Source organism: Schistocerca nitens, chromosome 8 (genome assembly GCF_023898315.1).
Source record: "Schistocerca nitens isolate TAMUIC-IGC-003100 chromosome 8, iqSchNite1.1, whole genome shotgun sequence".
NCBI classification, from domain to species: Eukaryota; Metazoa; Arthropoda; class Insecta; order Orthoptera; family Acrididae; genus Schistocerca; species Schistocerca nitens.
Window position 1 is genome coordinate 173,320,751 of NC_064621.1, and position 12,901 is coordinate 173,333,651.

Consider the following 12,901-nt stretch of genomic DNA (forward strand, 5'->3'; position numbering starts at 1 on the left):
ATACAGAGCTGCAAGGTACTGGTTAAAGGTGGGGAGACTAGATAAGGTACACACAATAGCCGGTGTGCCCATAGAGACGATACGTCACCTTAAAAGTTGGCGTTTGGATACATGGCAAGGTGAGTGGGATGTAAGTGATAAGGGACGTAGACTGCACGACTTCCTCCCTGACATAAGGGAGCGGTTGAGAATGACACATATCGATCCCAGCCGCGGTATGGTACATTTCTTAACCGGGCACGGACTTTATTCCACGCACTTAAACCGCGTGAGTCTGAGGCAGACACCTACATGCACATGCGGGGAAGAAGGTTCCCCAGAACACACTGTCTTTTTCTGCGGGCAATACGCGAACAATAGACATACACTACACTTAGATTACACAGATACAGACACAGATATATACACCGCAATAAGAGACGAAGAACAATGGGCACAATTAAACGCACTGACAAACAGTATTTCAAAAACAACACATGAAGAGTATATGCGGACACGACATCACAGACATGCCTATGTGCAGCGTAACAACAATCTCCAGAGGGTGGACAGCGATACCTACAGTGACAGCGAAAATAGTGACAACGGGGAGGAACAAGAGGAGGAAGCTGAGATGTGATAGTAAATAAGCAAATTGATGGCAATCTAGCCAAGAAAACACCAAATGCTGTACATGGATGCACACCTAATGTAGTTAATGCATAGGATTAGTAACAAATAGGATAAGAAACATTATTTCTCTACTAATAACCATTTGCGTGTGTGTGTGTGTGTGTGACTGGCGGTCAACGGCTCGATGAAACCATTCCGAGGTATTCACCGTCAGTCACACTCGGTGATGGTACTAACATATCTCTCATCTATCCTATCTTCTTTTTATATTCTTCTTAAAAACAACAAAATTTTATTTATATTTCAACCTCAAATTATTGTTATTTTGAACCATTCTTTGTAAATGTTGTGGATAAAAAAAGGAAAGAAAACTGTAAAAAGATGAAAAACGAAAATTGTAAGATGTACGACCTGTTTTAAACATCAGGTAACAGGTCTATAATTTGGCAATAAATAAAATAAAAAACCCTAACACGCTTCTATTCCATTTAAATTAAAAAATGGGAGGAAAAAAATATGCTTCCTATTTAAGAGCTATAATCATCGAGATCCTGAAAGTGGTTTCAAATAGCTTCATTCACAATTTACGTTTATGCTATTTAAACAATAGTTAATTTAATGTTTAGTGCTTTAGATGGCTATATATATTCACGCAACAGAAAGAGCGACTGATTTCGGGAGATCGTACACCACTCTCATGCAAAGCGCTAACACCAATTCTAGAAAATTAAACTGTGTGAATAAAAGCCAGCCCACATATTCTACAAAATATTAGACTGTCTTCGTCTTACTTATTGTTGATTATTGAGATTTTTACGGAACTAATGGACTGGTTTTAAGTGATCTCTTGCAGTGTACGCGGGTACTTGTGTGATTTTACCCGATGACTGGAGCATGATCTTCCCAAATTCAAACATATCTTGATGAGGACAGCATTAGTTAACATTGTGCTTGAAGCTGACTGACACAACTTTCAAAACTGGTAACAGCCACGACTTCCTACGCAGCAACACGTATGACAATGAAGTTGTCGATAGGCTTAGATGTGACATGTTATTGTGGGTTGGCTAATAAATGAATCTACTGAATACTCTTTCAATGATTAAAGCCGAAACATGTACAGACTAATAAAATTTATGTCAATAACTACGATATGACACCAGCGTTGAATCATTAACAGATACATTTGTCCAGTAATATAAATGACGCTAACTAATTGGGTAGAGGTTAAATACCGATTCAGATAGGGCACATGTCGGTTCTTGCTCACACTAGAAGAAATATAAAGCTGCGAACAGTGTTTTTTCACAGCGAGACAGTACAAATACTGATAGGGCCTGTCTGAGATTTTGTACGGAAGTGCATGGAGCTTCGTACAAAAATCTGAGGTTAAAAACAGGAGTACATGAGGTAACGCCTAACCTGCATTAAATGATTTCTGAAAATATTTCAACAAAAGTAAGAAAAAACCTGGGAAAGCGGCAGAATACATAATAATCGTTACTGTTAAGGTATTTGTACAATCTAAGTTAAAGCCAACAGTTATTTAAGTTCATTAGTTATTTGAAGATTCTGATGAACTGGAACTGGTGCATCTAGAGACACAATTTTCTTTCGTGACTTAATTTTAGGAAGAAAATTACTATTTTATTTTATGATAAAAGGAGGCTTGCAAATATGTAAGTTCAGAATGTTGATAACTCTGGAAATACCTTCATTTTTTTGTCTTACTACATTCTCTTGTCACTGCATGCGTTATTTGCTCCCCTCCTACCCTTCATATGTACGGCTGTATGGATGTAGTAATTATATTTATTGTTTTGGAGAATAATTATGAAAACGATCAATTAGGCATATTGTATTGTGGTTATCTACTTCTTAGTGTTGGGTATTCTAACAGTTCATACTTTAGAAGTCGGTGAATTTTTTTCATGACAAGAATTAGCTGGCCTGGACTTAATCTGTTTAGCCGCCATAATGGCTCTTTCACTGAGATGAGTAACAGCTGCAGTAATTATACAGAACCCGCTTGTTCTTTTCTTTTTAATCACCAAGTCTGATGCGACAATGTTAACAAGACTGGCGCACATAAAATATTCAAAATTCGCGGTCTCAAAATAATTAAGCAAGCCAGCTACTTCTAAAACACAATATTTCGTGTTCTTCATTTAAAACTTGATGCGCGTAGTCAATGTAACATTTATCTTACATACAACAGCAGAGAAATTTGATAAAAGGTGGATACTTCTCTGCTATTTGATGCTCATACTCTATCACTAACAATAAACAACATATACACAGTAATTCTTCATACCTGTTGTAACATAACAGAGGATGCATTAATTACTTATCTCACGTTTATAATACGAGAGACTATACAGCTACTCAAAGGATCAGTACAGTAGAGAGCAAAAAAGACTCGATTTTTTATTTATAAAAACTAGTGCTAGAGTGTGTAGTGAAAGGTAAACTGCCTGGTTCAAAATAGAGGTATAGCAAGTAGGTTATGATAAAATGTGGAACAAAACCGAAAAACTGCAGAAAAAATATTAAGCATTGCAGCAAGTGTAGTGTACAGTATAAATGCCAATACTTGCTAAAGTTCATTACTTGTTTAAATTGAGTTGATAAAAAATTGTTCAAATGGCTCTGAGCACTATGGGACTCAACTTCTTAGGTCATCAGTCCCCTAGAACTTAGAACTACTTAAACCTAACTAACCTAAGGACATCACACACATCCATGCCCGAGGCAGGATTCGAACCTGCGACCGTAGCGGTCTCGCGGTTCCAGACTGTAGCGCCTAGAACCGCAAGGCCACTCCGGCCGGCGAGTTGATAAAGGTACTGCAAAAAATTAGCCGCGTATCGTGAGGTATAAGAGACAGACATGGTAAAATCGGACTGCTTGCGACTGTTAAAGATCCAGATTAACAACCTAAATGACGCTTAGTTATCCAGTGACGAACAGTATTCGTATTTGTGACATAAGCGGCAAGTAAGTAGATTTTTGCGATGAGACAAATTTTGAGAGCTCAAGTATTTAAGATCTGTAGGATATGCACTTTATGAAACACATTCACACATAAAATAATAAAACGGAAGCAGTCGTAGGAGAAAGGAGTAAGAAGATAATATGTTTCGCCAAGAAAATTATTTCTAGAGCGCACTACATAAAACTAGACAATAGAACTGGAAAAGTAGGAGATAGAAATATTATCTGTTACAAATATGTGCAATGTACAGTTGAAATTAACATAACAATTGAAAAATTTTGTTGCTTAACATTCACTGCGCTGGGGACCCTTTAGTAAATTTCAGCCCAAATTGAGAAGAAATATAATTAATTACATTTATCAACGGCTATTTGATTTCCGTACTTAATGAATAAAGATCATGTTTACGTATAAATATCACTTAACAACAGTGGCATTATTTGTTACAAGAAACAAGAACACAAATATTGTGGGTAGTCTCTTTTATGAGAAAGACATTATACTGGATGAAACTAATTTACACCGACATGCTCTAGGAGGTTGCACGGAAGATCAAAACAAATATTTTTCTCTCATGTTATTATTTCCTGTGAGTGGAGGGATGTACTGACTCGTTTGTCGCCGTAACTGTTCCGCTGTACCTGTAGAGGGCAGACTTCGCTCTTGAAAAATGGTTCAAATGGCTCTGAGCACTATGGGACTTAACATCTGAGGTCATCAGTCCCCTAGAACTTAGAACTACTTAAACCTAACTAACCTAAGGACATCACACACATCCATGCCCGAGGCAGGATTCGAACCTGCGACCGTAGCGGTCGCGCGGTTCCAGACTGAAGCGCCTAGAACCGCTCGACCACACCGGCCGGCTTCGCTCTTCAGTTGTAATAGCAATTTCACATTCACATTTAGTTGTACGTCTTGACCCAGCATAGTACTTGTTTACTAATGGAGAGATAAACACGGCGTGAGTATAGTGAAGGTTGGTGCTTCTTACACAGCGAAAGAGAAGACAAGCAGCGCCTCGGGGTTTATCAACAACAATATCCCATTCGTCGTACCATCATTCCACGTTTACTGCTACTTGTCAGTGTTTGCGAGAGACCGGGCTATTTAGTAGATTATAGTAGATTACATGGACAGGGACGAACGCTTACAGTAAGAACTCTGCAATTTGAGGAAGCTGACTGCAGCATACGGAGCAAGATCCTTCTGTCGACACTCGCACCAACTGCGTGTAACATGGGGACGAATCAGAGTATAAGAAATGTCCTTCACGAGCAGTTCTTACTTTTATTTCACGTACAGTGGGTGCATGATCTGGAACCAAATGATTAACCAATCGGAGCGCAGTTTTCGTAGCGGTTCCCTGAACAGTGTCAGATGCATCCTACATTTCCATCCTCTATGCTGTTGACAAACGAAGCAAAGTTCGGACATCATGGGATCTTCAACATCCATAATTCGCATGCTTGGTGTGAGTTTGATCCAAATGTCACATTTACTCGCTCTCATTAAGTGCGATATTACATGAGAACGTCCGATCAGTTGTTGTTGGGGACTGTTTAACTTGACTATATCTCCTACCTAGGCCATTAAGTGGCAGGCATTATTACAGTATCCACGCTAGAGCTTTGCGAGAATTCTTTGATGACATGCCACTCGCTACAAGACAGCGCTTGAGGTTCTAGCAAGACGAGGCGCCGGTACATCTCAGAGGCTCCCCTATGCATCGATTCTTGAACGACAGTTTCAATCAAACTCGATTGGCAGAGGTGGTCTTGTACCTTGGCCTATTCGATCCCCTGATTTGACACCTCTGGGCCCATGAGGACTTTTGTGTATGGGAAGTGATGCCCAAACTCCTTTACAAAACCCATGTTGAGTCAGAAGAGGATCTGGTTGCCGGGATATTAGCAGCAGCAGCAGAAATTAAGGACTTTGACCGTGTTACACAGAATATGACCCGCCAGTGTAAAATTTGTTCACAAGTCAGTGGTCGAATTTTTGAAGCGCTACTGAAATTGAAGTAATTGTGTAGTTTTTAATGTTCTTGTCTCTTGGTAATTAAGAGATAACAACTGTGTTGTTACTTTTTGTCTGTTGTGAGTAAGATTTGACATCCTCTTGGAAAGGTGCCTCACAGAAAAACATCTTAGAAAAAATCTATCCAGTATCCCATGCAAGGTAATTAATTTTTATCCAGAGAAAACTTACTCCACCGGTTTAAAAATGCTTAAACGAAAATATGACGCTAGGAAAAAACATTTGTTTTGATGTGTTGATCCGTAACTCACAAGACTTTATTCGTCGGCTCAAGAACTTACGACTCGCACCATCAGATATACTCGTGAGTTTTGACGTAGTCTCACTTTTTACTCGTGTACCATTGCAGGAATCGTTGTTGCTCATTAGCGAGAAGCTGGATGGGGAACTTTTAGAGTTATTCCAACATGTGCTCACCTCGACATACGTTTTATTTAATGGACAATACTTTGAACAGACTGACGGCGTCGCAATGGGTAGTCCCCTGTCTCCCACTGTGGCTAATCTTTTCATGGAAGACTTCGAGGAGAGAGCGCTCCAGACGTCGGATTTGTAACCTACGTGTTTTTGGCGATATGTGGACGACACCTTTGTTATCTGGCCTCACGGCATTGCATCGCTGAATGTTTTTCTTGGGCATCTTAACTCGCTTCATCCCAACATCAAGTTCACGATGGAGATGGAGAAAAACGGCGAACTTCCATTCCTGGACGTGTTGGTACGGAGAAAACAAGATGGCACGTTAGGTCACTCAGTGTACCGTAAACCAACACATACGGACTTATATTTACAGGCCACCAGCCGTCACCATCCTTCGCAACGAAGTGGCGTACTGAGGACGTTGGTCCACAGAGCACGAGCCATATCAGACTCAGACAATTTATCCAATGAGCTACTCCATCTGCGTACCATTTTCCAACAAAATGGATACTCCGAACGGGAGATTCGCCGTGCCTTACAACCAAAGCGGGTTACCCAACGTGAGGCAGTGGAAGAAGGCGAAGAACAAAGGGGAATGGTCATCTTGCCATACATCGGCGGTGTCTCTTCAAAAATAGGAAGACTATTGAAGAGGCATAAAGTTAAATGTGTTTTTCGTCCGCCGGCAAAACTCAGAGCTCTCTTGGGCTCATCTAAGGACAGCCTTGGCCTAAGAAGACCCGATGTTTACGAGATTCATTGTAGCTGCGGCATGTCGTACATCTTGTCCCACTGTAGAAGAGAGATGCACTGAACACCGACGCTACACTCGTCTGGAGCAACCAGAAAAGTCTGCAGTGGCCGAGCATTGTCTCAGTACAGGCCATTCTATGAATTACCTACATACAAAAATTCTCGCATCGACGAGTTCGTACTGGAACAGTGTTATTAAGGAAGCAGTGGAAATACGTAGCTCGACGAATCTTGCAAATAGAGACACGGGCTTTCAGCTTAGTTCAGCATGGGATCCAGCACTGGCCATATTGAAGTCGCTTCGAGCAGAGAGGAATACTTTTGGTCATAAGACGGACGACGATTCGCCAGCAACATAAATATCCTGTTGACAACGGGAGGATAATCAAGGCGCCTACGTGGACGCGCAGTACTGCTTGCGGCTTCCGACAGAGGTCGCTGGGGCTGCCGATGGCAGCGCAGAGCAGCGGCGGCAGCCTCCGCGCGTGCGCCGAAGTATTTGGTTCTTCATCCTGTAGGTGGCGTTACTGTCCTTCCAGCTATCAGTTGATATCGTCGCTATTGGCCACCGAATTTGGCGCCTCCACGCATGCGCACTTCCTGCCTAAAACTGGCATAAATGGGGAGCCCTGGTCCTGCCTTAGCAGTGTGTTCGTCGCACCTGAAGATGTCGGCCAGTTGCGCTGACGAAATATTGTGGAGTTTTCACTATGACACCCTACGTCTCGCCCGAGAACCATATATACATTTGTTTTGATGTCCCGTGCAACCTCCCAGAGTTTGTGAGTTCAAATAATTTTCACACTGTAGAAAAACCTAACGTAAGACGCCAGAGCATTGAATGTATGAAAGAAAAAGCTAGCGTTGAGATTCCAAGAGACTCTATTCAGTGAAAAAACTGAAAAATGTGGATGTGTAATCAGATATTCAGTTTATTATCCCAATTATCATTGTTTTTGTGAAAATACATACGCAAAGGGGAATTTTGTAACATGCAATCGCCAAAACGTACAACACAAAACAAAGAGTAATGAAGCAATCCCCAGAGGCGAAAGAATTGTGATATGGTTACCGTCACTGCGGGAGGAGCTTAACATTTAGTGCGTCCGTACACGAGGCGCATATTGACCGACTCTTCGTTAGTAAACCTGTCCACACCGCCGTGTATCACCGTTAACACATCCAGAACAAAAAAAGAAAACACGAGACAGAAGCGAGCGATACTGAATATGAAGTTCAGGGGTATAGGAAACAGCGCATTATTGTTGTCGACAGTAAGTACCATGAGTGATTGTACAATTTTGTTTCCAAACAAGACATATAGCGCTACAACCTACATTTGCAGTGCTGTGCAGAGATTTTCAGCACAGTTACAGATACGGATATAAATGAGGTTACCAAATCAAACGAAATGCTATCCTGTAACGACCTACGGGAGATCACGGTTCACATTACGTCAAAATTCTCAGAAAATATCATTGTGCATCCTTAAAACTGTAGTCGTCTTCCTTATGTATCGGCCGGCCGCGGTGGTCTCGCGGTTCTAGGCGCTCAGTCCGGAACCGCGCGACTGCTACGGTCGCAGGTTCGAATCTTGCCTCGGGCATGGATGTGTGTGATGTCCTTAGGTTAGTTATGTTTAAGTAGTTCTAAGTTCTAGGGGACTGATGACCACGGATGTTAAGTCCCATAGTGCTCAGAGCCATTTGAACCATTTTTGAACCATTTGAACCTTATGTATCGGATGCGAATCCTGGCTTGGGAAAATATCCCATAGTGAGTATCTGAATTGATTACAAATTAATAGAAACCAGTAGGTAGTGATAATAAACCACTTGTGCAAGTGGAGATGTTTTTTTCTTTTTGCGGTGGTATGGTGGAAAATGTCAACAAAACCATCGTATATTATTATTATTACACGATAAAGCGGACCGTGGATACGGCCGTAGAGGAAGGTAACTTGGTCACGTAATTACGTACAACGATAATCGAGTTCAAAGTATTGCGCATTGTTGCATCGCAATGGGAGAGTGGAAAACGATCACGGAAAATGGCGTCACCTGCAGTCACGATGGCTTGCTGTTAACGTTATTCGATTTGTTGACTATAAGAAAGAGAAAGGAATGACACTGCGTGCGATGGAGAAAGTGACGGAATGTGCAAACAAAATGTTACACTTGAGTAAGTCTATATGCTGCAAGTTATAGAAGTAGGAACACAATGCTGAGCGAACAATCACACTGTAAATATCCAAAAAGACTATACCAGTACATGTGCTGTTGTGCAACAATTTCTGCGATATTATGAACAGTACAAGGCTCTGAGCACTATGGGACTTAACATCTATGGTCATCAGTCCCCTAGAACTTAGAACTACTTAAACCTAACTAACCTAAGGACAGCACACAACACCCAGTCATCACGAGGCAGAGAAAATCCCTGACCCCGCCGGGAATCGAACCCGGGAACCCGGGCGCGGGAAGCGAGAACGCTACCGCACGACCACGAGCTGCGGACGAACAGTACAAGGAAATGAAAATTTTGTGAAGATTTCACAGGTTTTGTTGCACAGACAAATTATATAAGGCTAGCAAGGAAAATCTGAGGAAAACTGTTTTGTCCATGGGATTCGGTTCTAGAACATGCCAGAGTAAATAGGTCCTCATCTGCGAACGAGACGTCATAGTTTTAGGAAAGGTATACTACACTGGAGTCGTACGGAAAAAGAAGGCAAGATGAAAGTGGCCACTGTTTCCTTCAACGGAACGTGAAATGATACGCTTAATACGAATTAAATCGGGCGATGTTGAGGGCATTAGATTAGATAATGAGACACTAAGAGCAGTAGATAAGTTTTTCTATTTGGGCAGCAAAATAAGTGATGATGTGCTAACTTGAGAGAGTATAAAATGCACACTGGCAACAGCATTAGAAACGTTTCTGAAAAAACTGGAATTTGTTAATATCGAACATAAATTTATGTGTTGGGAAGTCTTTTGTGAAGGTATTGGGTGAAATATAGCCTGATACGGATGTGAAATGTGGCCAATAAAATGCTCGTACATAAAGAGACTCTAAGATTTAAAATGTGATTCTACATAAGAATGCTGAATATTAGAAGGGTAGGTTGAATAAGTAAGGAAGAGGTAGTTAGTCGATTTCCTGGAGAAAAGCTGCTAGACACTAGGTGATTAACCATAAAACACTAAAGCAATGAAAATGTTTCATTCCTACAAAACCACAGTAATGGCACTACTCGATAGTTATTCAAAGGAAGTCGTAATTTCTAGATTACAATTATTAGATCTCCAATGGCATATTACATACCAAATTAAGTAGCAAATGTCCTATTTGACGGTCTGCTCCAATCCTAAATTTTGCGAGGGATAGTGATCTAGGGTTAAGGCACATCCTGAGGCTACTAGGGACTGTCAGTGCGGTGATAGAGGGAAAATTGGAGGATAAAAACTGTATAGGGAGACCAGAGCTTGAACATCGTCCATAGGTTCAAATGGAGGTAGGTTGCAGTAAGTAGGGAAAGATGAAGAGGCTTTCACGGAATAGGCTAGGGTTGAGAGCTGAAGACCACAACAGCAAGAACAACAATGCTGTGAATAAATACTTTCGAAGTGGTAGTACTTAAGGACTATTGTCAAAAGAGAGCGCAAGTCAACGTTTATTTGTGCTGGTATGCAGGGCACAGACGTATAGACGTGTATCGGGTGACAGCTGTGCAACTATAAGAGTTGCAGCAGACCACAACATTACTGCATTTGGTCTCCCGTGTCTGTTATCGGAAAGATTCAGTGACGTCACAGTAAACAAGCCCAGTGCTGGCACAGGAAAACGCATCGCGTTGTAAATGATTTGACGAGGACTGTTCATATACTGTCAAATGGTTCACCGTGTTCTCATGAAACATCACGACAAAACTCACTGAAAGCCGACCGAGGTGCCTTCACCGCCAGGTGCAATAATATTGTGGTCCACTAGTGGGTACGCTGATGGTAATTCCTCCATATCTTTGCTAATTTGTAAACACGACAGTGTGGTCACATTGACTAGGTCTTCAGTTTTTCCCTAGACATTGACTGGGTCTTCAGTTTTTTCCTGGGTAATACCGAAACAGTTTTCTTTAGTTCGATCAGTAAAGATACAAAGAAGACAAACAACAGGAGTTGTGGTTGATGATGGCAAAAGGTATAGGTTATGATCAGAGTCATTTGTTTTTACACTGTCAACTGGCAGCAGCGATGTACCACTTCTATGTGACTCCTCATGTGATTTGCATTGTGTGTTACCTAATCCCCGTATTTTACAATGTTGGCCCTGTGGCGGTGTACACACTATTATGCCTGTCGCGTTCATCTGCAATTGCTCGTGTAGTAAACAAGAACGAGAACAACGTTCGCATTCTTATACTAATAGAGTAACTCTAGTACGATAACGCATGCGTTAGTAAATACACAAAACATACGTGAGCAATATATCGTAAGTTTTACGTTTAGCTACGTATGACAGTGTGGTAGTAGTGCTACTCAGCAGGTCAACGAGAGTCAAATCTTAATGTCGTTCGAGTTTACTTCGTCAGTTATTATGTATGAATGTGACGCACGATGTATTCGCTAAAAAAGTGACTTTATACCATTTAAGTGTATCAGAAGAGCAGGTACTATGAAACATCGCTGAAATCAGCTGATGATAAGTAATGACTGTGTACATAACTGGACCAAGGGGGATAATTGGGTTACAGTGTAGTATTGGACCACCACTGAAATCTTGGTTGTGTTGACAGGTTGATCTGAAGTGTAGCCCAAGGTCTAGGTTAGTCTGGAAAATGATAATTTGTTGATGATTTGGTGAATCCGACGAATGTGAATGCTACATAATGGTTGTGGTAACAGATTGACCTGTGCCGTAGCCTAATGTTTACGTTCGTGCCATATTTACTGCACTTTGCCATACGTACCCCACCTTTCCCTGTCAAAACTAAAACTGCTAAGTAGATTCAGAAAAAGTATGTTAGATTATGGACAAGTCTCCAGCGAGCATTTGATGCATATTATTAACATACATCGTGCGTAAACTAGGGAAAAAATGGTCCGCTACGTAAGTTTTATCGATAGTGGAATACTGTGTTTTGGTAAATTTTGTTGCTCTGACACGAAAAAACGTAGGAACTATTCTCTGCCACTCACCGAACAGTGGTTTGCAGAAGACGGAGTACTCGGGTGAATGGAAGGGAAGACAATGACGTGTGTGTGCAACCTACCTGCCGGTTTGCGTGAGTGGTCTGCGAGTGCTGGGGGCGGCCTATTCGACGGCGGCAGGTGGCGAGTGGCGGGTGGTGCGTGGCGGGTTGCCTGTGGCAGGCGCTGTCGAGGGCCGCGGACTGCGAGTCGCGACGCACGGCCGACTGCGAGCACGTGAGGCGCGGCGAGGCTGCCGCCACGGCCACGGCACAGCACGGAGCGCGCGCCTGCGCACGCCGCCTCCAGGTCGATAGGCTTCATTTGACGAGGGCGGGCTGGCTAGGGAGGGCTCTGCCCAAGAGGCGTCGAGCGCCTCGCGCACCACGGCCCGTTTCTTTCGCTCTCCGCTTTTGTTTTTGCTGGCGCCGTCTTTTATCGCGGGAACCTACCGGCGCGTGGATGGCCTGAATGTGGGACAGTCTGGTCAGATGCTGGAGGACTTACGCGCGGCCGCTTGGGTCGGCCTCTCTGCTACATTTGTATTAGTGTCTTATATTAGGTTAATTCACAACAATTACAGTGATACGCGAATGCATACTTTCTGGCGATTTTCACTGTTGAAATCTTCTCGGGTTTCAGCCGACTCGTGCCGTCATGTTTTCGCTATGTTTCGACAAGGTTCTTTATTCGTCATCTTCAGGCGAAATGTTCCTTCCTTTATAGCCGCTGGACCACACACACCACAGGCGAGAGCAAAACGGTTCGGACATCTTACGGGGCTATGCGACTGACCCATTCACTGGGCTCCCGGCAGAGAAGTCTGCAGTCGAGAAGTTGTAATGGAAGACTCTGGAGATGAACTCGACGCTTCGCCTGAAGATCATGA

The 12,901-nt window shown here is 42.4% G+C and overlaps 1 protein-coding gene across 1 annotated transcript in view; it reads right to left on the minus strand.

Moving 5' to 3' along the window:
• Positions 1 to 12,230, minus strand: part of LOC126199014 (ankyrin repeat and death domain-containing protein 1A-like) — an 811,076-nt gene extending 798,846 nt beyond the window's left edge. The window contains exon 1 of the mRNA XM_049935699.1: positions 12,096 to 12,230. The gene's annotated coding sequence lies outside the window, so the exon portion shown is untranslated. The remainder of the gene's footprint in view (positions 1 to 12,095) is intronic.
• Between the last annotated feature and the right edge of the window lie 671 nt (positions 12,231 to 12,901).